This window comes from Neoarius graeffei, chromosome 3, assembly GCF_027579695.1.
Source record: "Neoarius graeffei isolate fNeoGra1 chromosome 3, fNeoGra1.pri, whole genome shotgun sequence".
Classification (NCBI taxonomy): Eukaryota; Metazoa; Chordata; class Actinopteri; order Siluriformes; family Ariidae; genus Neoarius; species Neoarius graeffei.
Genome location: NC_083571.1, coordinates 14356790 through 14364047, shown reverse-complemented (window position 1 = coordinate 14364047; position 7258 = coordinate 14356790). Strand labels below are relative to the sequence as shown.

The 7258-nt window shown below is 42.7% G+C and overlaps 1 non-coding gene across 1 annotated transcript; it reads right to left on the bottom strand.

Annotated features, from left to right (window-relative positions):
• Window positions 1-6154: 6154 nt before the first annotated feature.
• On the bottom strand, window positions 6155-6226 carry trnad-guc (transfer RNA aspartic acid (anticodon GUC)). Its single transcript has one exon. It is a non-coding gene; the product is annotated as a tRNA-Asp (tRNA).
• Between the last annotated feature and the right edge of the window lie 1032 nt (window positions 6227-7258).

Sequence of the window (7258 nt, the reverse complement as noted above, 5' to 3'; positions counted from 1 at the left end):
CTAACTCTAGCTTTATAGGTGAGAGGCAGAGGGCTATGAAAATAGAGATCAGCGCCACACCCATAATTCAGCCACTGGGGGTGCATAAGCGTACTCTTGGTGCCGGTCCCAAGACCGGATAAATGGAGAGGGTTGCATCAAGAAGGGCATCCGGCGTACAACTGTGCCAAATCTAACATGCGGATTGAAAGAGAAATACCATAACTGATTGGTCGGGGCCCGGGTTAACAACGGCTGCCTCTGGTACTGTTGTTCAACAGGGTGTCGGTGGAAAGTATGCTACTGTTGTGCCAAAAAGGAGAAGGAGAAAGAGAGGGTGGAGGTGTGTTAGGAGACAGCATGAAAAATGGAAGGGAAGGAGCTTAGACTTGAGGGTAGGAACACTGAATGTGGGAACACTGACTGGCAGAGCGAGAGAGTTAGCAGGTATGATGGAAAGAAGGAAGTTGGACATTTTATGTGTGCAGGAGACGAGGTGGAAGGGAAGCAAGGCCAAGAACATTGGAGGTGGATGCAAGTTGTTTTATTATGGAGTCAATGGAAAGAGAAAGGGACCTAGTGAATGACCTGCAGAGAGTTGGGACCAAAGTAACAAAGGCTACCATCAGTAACACACTACGCTGCCAGGGACTCAAATCCTGCAGTGCCAGACGTGTCCCCCTGCTTAAGCCAGTACATGTCCAGGCCCGTCTGAAGTTTGCTAGAGAGCATTTGGATGATCCAGAAAAGGATTGGGAGAATGTCATATGGTCAGATGAAACCAAAATAGAACTTTTTGGTAAAAACTCAACTTGTCGTGTTTGGAGGAGAAAGAATGCTGAGTTGCATCCAAAGAACACCATACCTACTGTGAAGCATGGGGGTGGAAACATCATGCTTTGGAGCTGTTTTTCTGCAAAGGGACCAGGAAGACTGATCCGTGTAAAGGAAAGAATGAATGGGGCCATGTATTGTGAGATTTTGAGTGAAAACCTCCTTCCATCAGCAAGGGCATTGAAGATGAAACGTGGCTGGGTCTTTCAGCATGACAATGATCCCAAACACACCACCCGGGCAATGAAGGAGTGGCTTCGTAAGAAGCATTTCAAGGTCCTGGAGTGGCCTAGCCAGTCTCCAGATCTCAACCCCATAGAAAATCTTTGGAGGGAGTTGAAAGTCCCTCCAAAACATCACTGCTCTAGAGGAGATCTGCATGGAGGAATGGGCCAAAATACCAGCAACAGTGTGTGAAAACCTTGTGAAGACTTACAGAAAATGTTTGACTTCTGTCATTGCCAACAAAGGGTATATAACAAAGTATTGAGATGAACTTTTGTTATTGACCAAATACTTATTTTCCACCATAATTTGCAAATAAATTCTTTAAAAATCAGACAATGTGATTTTCTGGATTTTTTTCTCATTTTGTCTCTCATAGTTGAGGTATGCCTATGATGAAAATTACAGGCCTCTCTCATCTTTTTAAGTGGGAGAACTTGCACAATTGGTTGACTGACTAAATACTTTTTTGCCCCACTGTATGGTGTAAGAGAGAAAAATGTGGAAAGGCAAATGGTGGTTGATTTTTCAAAGAGGATGAATTTGGCAATAGTCAATATGTACTTCGAGAAGAAAGAGCAGCACAGGGTGACGTTTAAGAGTGGAGGAAGATCTACACAGGTGGACTACATACTCTGCAGAAGGGGTAACCTGAAGGAGATTGGAGACTGTAAAGTGATGGCAGGGGAGAGTGCAGATAGACAACATCGAGTGGTTGTGTGCAGGATGAGCTTGAAAGTGAAAAAGAAGAAGTGTGAAATAGTGGAGCCGAAGATTAAGTGGTGGAAACTAAAAGAGGTTGAACATCAGAAGGAGTTTAGGGAAGAAATGAGATGAGCATTGAGTGGTAATGGAAGTCTGCCAGAAGATTGGGATACTACTGCTATACTAGTAAGAGAGGCAGCAAGGAAGGTGCTAGGGTGGTCATCGGGAAGGAGGAAGGAAGACAAGGAGACATGGTGGGTGGAACAAAGAAGTGCAGGAAATGATAAAAAAGAAGAAGCTAGCAAAGAAGAATTGGGACGATCAGAGAGATGAGGAAAGCAGGTGGTTATACAAAGAGACAAGACAGAAGGCAAAAAGAGTGGTAGCGAAGGCAAAAGCAGATGCATACCAGGAGTTGTACGAAAGACTGGAGACCAAAGAAGGAGAGAAAGACCTGTACAGACTAGCTAGGCAGTGAAACAGGGAAGTGAGGGATGTACAGCAGGTAAGAGTGATGAAAGCTGTAAATGGAAATGTGCTGACAAACAAAGAGAGTGTATTAAGAAGGTAGAAAGAGTACTTTGAGGATTTATTAAATGAGGAGAATCCAAGAGAGAAAAGGTCAGATTCGTTGGAGACAGCAAATCAGGAAGCAGAGTTGGTTAGTAAGGATGAGGTGAGGGCAGCCATGAAAAGAATGAAAACTGGAAAAGCAGTCGGACCAGATGGTATCCCGATTGAGGCTTGAAGATGTTTGGGCGAGACGGCTGTAGAGTTCCTAACGAGATTGTTTCATAAAATCTTAGAGAATGAGAAAATGCCGAATGAATGGAGAGTGTGCTCGTCCCAATATACAAGAAAAAGGGAGATGTACAGAGTTGCAGTAATTACAGAGGGATAACATTGATGAACCACACCATGAAGTTATGGGAAAGGGTATTGGAGGCGAGATTGAGAAGAGAAGTAGCAGTCTGTGAACAGCAGTAGGGGTTTATGCCAAGGAAGAGCACGTCGGATGCAATTTTTGCTTTAAGAATGTGAATGGAGAAGTACAGGGAAGGCCAAAGAAAGCTACATTGTGTGTTTGTAGACCTGGAGAAGACATACAATAGAGTGCCGAGAGATGAGTTTAGTATTGTATGAGAAAGTGTGGAGTGAATGAGAAGTATATTAGAGTGGTGCAAGACATGCATGAGAACAGTGAAACAGCAGTGAGGTGTGCAGTTGGAACAACTGAATGGTTCAAGGTGAAGGTGGGACTTCATCAAGGATCTGCTTTGAGTCCTTTCTTGTTTGCCATAGTGATGGATAGCTTGACGGATGAAGTGAGGCAAGAGTCACCATGGAACATGATGTTTGCGGATGATATTGTGATATGTGTTGAAAGTAGAAAGGAGGTTGAGTTGGGTTTGGAGAGATGGAGGTATGCATTGGAACGAAGAGAAATGAAGGTGAGCAGTCGCAAAACAGGATACATGTGCATCAATGAGAATGGGGATGAGAGTGTAGTGAAGATGCAAGGAGTAGACATAAAGAAAGTTGGTGAATTCAAGTACCTGGGATCAACTGTGCAGGAAAATGGGGGCTGTGATAGTGAGGTGAGAAAGAGAGTGCAGGCAGGGTGGAGCAGTTGGAGAAGGATTTCGGGAGTCATTTGTGATAGGAAAGTCCCAGCAAAAGTGAAAGGTAAGATGAATAAGACAGTAGTGAGACCAGCTGTGATGTATGGATTAGAGACCATACCCTTAACGAAGAGACAGGAGGCAAAGTTGGAGGTGGCGGAGTTGAGGATATTAATGGTTTGTGATGGGAGTGACAAGGTTGGACAGGATAAGGAACGAGCACATCAGAAGGATACCACATGTGGAGAGCTTGGGAATTAAGCTAAGAGAGATGAGACTGAGATGGTATGGGCACATCCTGAAAAGAGATGCAGAGCATGTTGGAAGGAGAATGTTGAGGATGGAGCTGCCAGACACACGAAAACAAGGAAGGCCAAAGAGGAGATACATGGATGTGGTGAGAGAGGACATGAAAGTGGCAGGTGTGGTAGAGAAGGATGTGGAAGACAGGGAGCAATGGGGATGAAAGATCTGCTGTGGCGACCCCTAATCGAGAGCAGCCAAAAGAAGAAGAAGATGATCAGCGCCACATTCATGTGCCTCAAAGCACTGGTTAGTACTGGGACAGGAGACTGCCTGGGAAGACCAGATCCTGGTGTGGAAGGGACTTTGACTTTTTTTTTTTAATTGCAGCCACCTTCAGTTTTTACTTGTTTGTGGGTCTTTCTGCCTTCAGTTTTGTCTTCAGTCAGTGAAAAGCATGCTCAGTTGGGCTGTCTGACTTGGCTATTTAAGAGCATTCCATTTCTGTGCCTTAAGGAGCTCTTGGGTTACTTTCACAGTATGATTTGGGTCATTATCCATCTGTATTGCGAAGAGCCGTCCTGTCAGTTTTGCAGCATTTGACTGAATCTGAGCAGAAAGTATAGCTCTGTACATGTCAGAATTCATCCTGCCACTTCCATCAGCAGTCACATCATCAATAAACACCAGCAACCCTGTTCCAATAGCAGCCATACATGCCTATGTCCACCATGTTTGACCAATGATCATGAATCTTTCCTTTCCTTCTCCATACTCTTTTCTTTACATCATTCTGTATACAAGTTAATCTTGATTTCTTCTATCCAAAGAATCTTGTTCCAAAACTGGGCAGGCTTTCTTGCAAAGTCTAACCTTGCCTTTCTGTTCTTGAGTGTTATCAGTGGTTTGCATCTTAAAGCATACACGCAGAGCCATGGCCTCACTTTAGTTTATAAATGCCTTGAGACCTCAAGAAAGACACAGGAATAGTTTTAAGCATTAACAATAAATCTAATATCGTAATTTTTACGATTAAAGTGATGCATAGAGGTAGTGGTCTGAGTGAATGACCTTGATGTCCGTAATGTCACAGCAGCGGTCTCATCGCCATTTCCGCTATACTAAAACACAGAGCTGACTGCAACTCCGATCCTCTATTTTGAGCTAATTTATTGCTATGCCACATAGATGTGTTTTTGGCCGGTGCAGCAACATGACAGAAACTGGATTTATGTTGCATTCATGGCCCAAGAATGTTCAAACTGCAAAGATTTGGACGCGTTTTGTGAGAAGTTCACAGGCACATTGGGTGGCTATGAAGTGGTCTCTCCTCTGCTCTGCACATTTTACTGAAGACTCGTACAAGACCTCTGATCTGTTGAGGAGCGTTGGCTATAAGCCTGTATTGAAAGAGGGTGCAGTATCAACAATTAATGAAAAAGAAAACTACAAGAAAAGGAAAGTATTTAATTTATTTAATTAAACCCTCTGTATTTACATTCATGAAGGCATCTCTTGATTGTAGACTTTGACAATGATAGGCCCACTTCCTTTAGTGCGTTCTTAACTTGGTTAGATGTTGCAAAGAGGTTTTTCTTCACCAAGGAAATAATTCATCAATCATCCACTTGAGTTGTCTTCCATAGTCTTCTAGGCCTTTCGGTGCTTGTAAGCTCACCGATGAATTCCTTCTTTTTAAGAATGTACCAAATTGTCCACTCCAAAAGTTTCTGCTATATCTCTGTTGAATCTGTGTATTTTTTAATGTCATATACAGGGTGTTTCAAAAAATTTGATATGATTTCACAATTTAATAACTTTGCCAATTCTTGTTCAATTGACCTCAAATTTTAACAGCATGTGTGGAAACAGGTCAAAATTTTATGTTTAATGTTTTTTGTTTTTATCTTTTTAGGTATAGAAATGCTATTCACTGGAAAAGTAAAGGCATTTTGTGTGTTAGAGTATGCTCAAACACAGTCGAACAAGACTGCAGCTTGTATTTATGAGAGAATTCTCTAAAAATGTGCCAACTGCAATGCAGATTTGGACATGGCACAAAAAGTTCAAAGAGGAAGGCTGCCTGTGCAGGGCAAAAAGATCTGGACAACCACCAGCATCGGAAGAGACGGTCGAACAGGTTCGCGAATATTGAAAATTTGTGAAATTGTTCATGGAATCCACATACCTTTGAATTTCTCATTCAAATTTTGAGAAATAAATCTTATATTACTCAACATTAAGCCTGTTCAGTTTCATTTGGCTAGACTATATAGTGTCTGGGATATTTACATCTCAAATAATATCAAATTTTTTGAAACACCCTGTATAGTTATGACATTTAAAGACATACTGTCACAAAAAAAAAAAATCCCAATATTGCATGACCCCATGACATCATTTTACTATAACAGTATGCCCCCAAGTAGCATATTGCACTTCATACCCAGAGGTTTTAATTAGGAACTCCATAATGACAGCATGTGAAAAATGCATTTATTTAGTATATATAGAAAAGAAAAAAAAAGTTAATAAATTTTTGAAGCCTCCCCGTCGGGGAATCGAACCCCGGTCTTCCGCGTGACAGGCGGAGATACTGTCCACTATACTAACGAGGATAACACGTGAGACAGTTGGTGCTCAACATTTTTAAACTTTATAGCGCTGGCTGTAAGGTTAAAAAATTAACTTATGGCTGAGCATGTCATTCATGAATAAGCAAACATAATTTACTTTCGAACATTCATAGAATTATAACGTTATAATCTAGTAAGTCTCTGGATCCACACAAATGCACTAACTGGAAATGAGTTTTAGGTCAAGTACAAATGTTTCAGGTGGCGCATATGAGGGAACAGCGCCACAAAGCCTTAGTGGCCAAAAATATATTACATCCGTAGTAGCCATCCGTATAGCCCAAGAGCTCGGCCTGGAGATTCCTTTCAAAGCAATCAGGCTCAAAATGGTCCTTGCAAACAACAGAATTTCTCATTTCATCTCATTATCTCTAGCCGCTTTATCCTGTTCTCCAGGGTCGCAGGCAAGCTGGAGCCTATCCCAGCTGACTACGGGCGAAAGGCGGGGTACACCCTGGACAAGTCGCCAGGTCATCACATGGCTGACACATAGACACAGACAACCATTCACACTCACATTCACACCTACGGTCAATTTAGAGTCACCAGTTAACCTAACCTGCATGTCTTTGGACTGTGGGGGAAACCGGAGCACCCGGAGGAAATCCACGCGGACAACATGCAAACTCCGCAAAGAAAGGCCCTCGCCGGCCATGGGGCTCGAACCCGGACCTTCTTGCTGAGGCGACAGCGCTAACCACTACACCACCGTGCCGCCCACAACGGAATTTCTACCAAAGGAAAGTGTTTCTAAAGTGTGACCTGTTTCCGAGTTGTGTAGCCGTTGTTTAGCAAGCTGCTTACGTTACTCGGTTATCAGCAATGGAACATAGAAAAAAAATACTTTCCCTTAACATCACATTTATTATTTTTGCAACCGTACATTTTGCATGCCGTCATTTCTCAGCCATGTTTTGTACATCCGGCTACATCGCAGTGTCAGGAGCAGCAAGCCAATCAAGATACAGGAAACCCATCAACGATACTACGTTACTACTGTGAAGCTGATCTTTG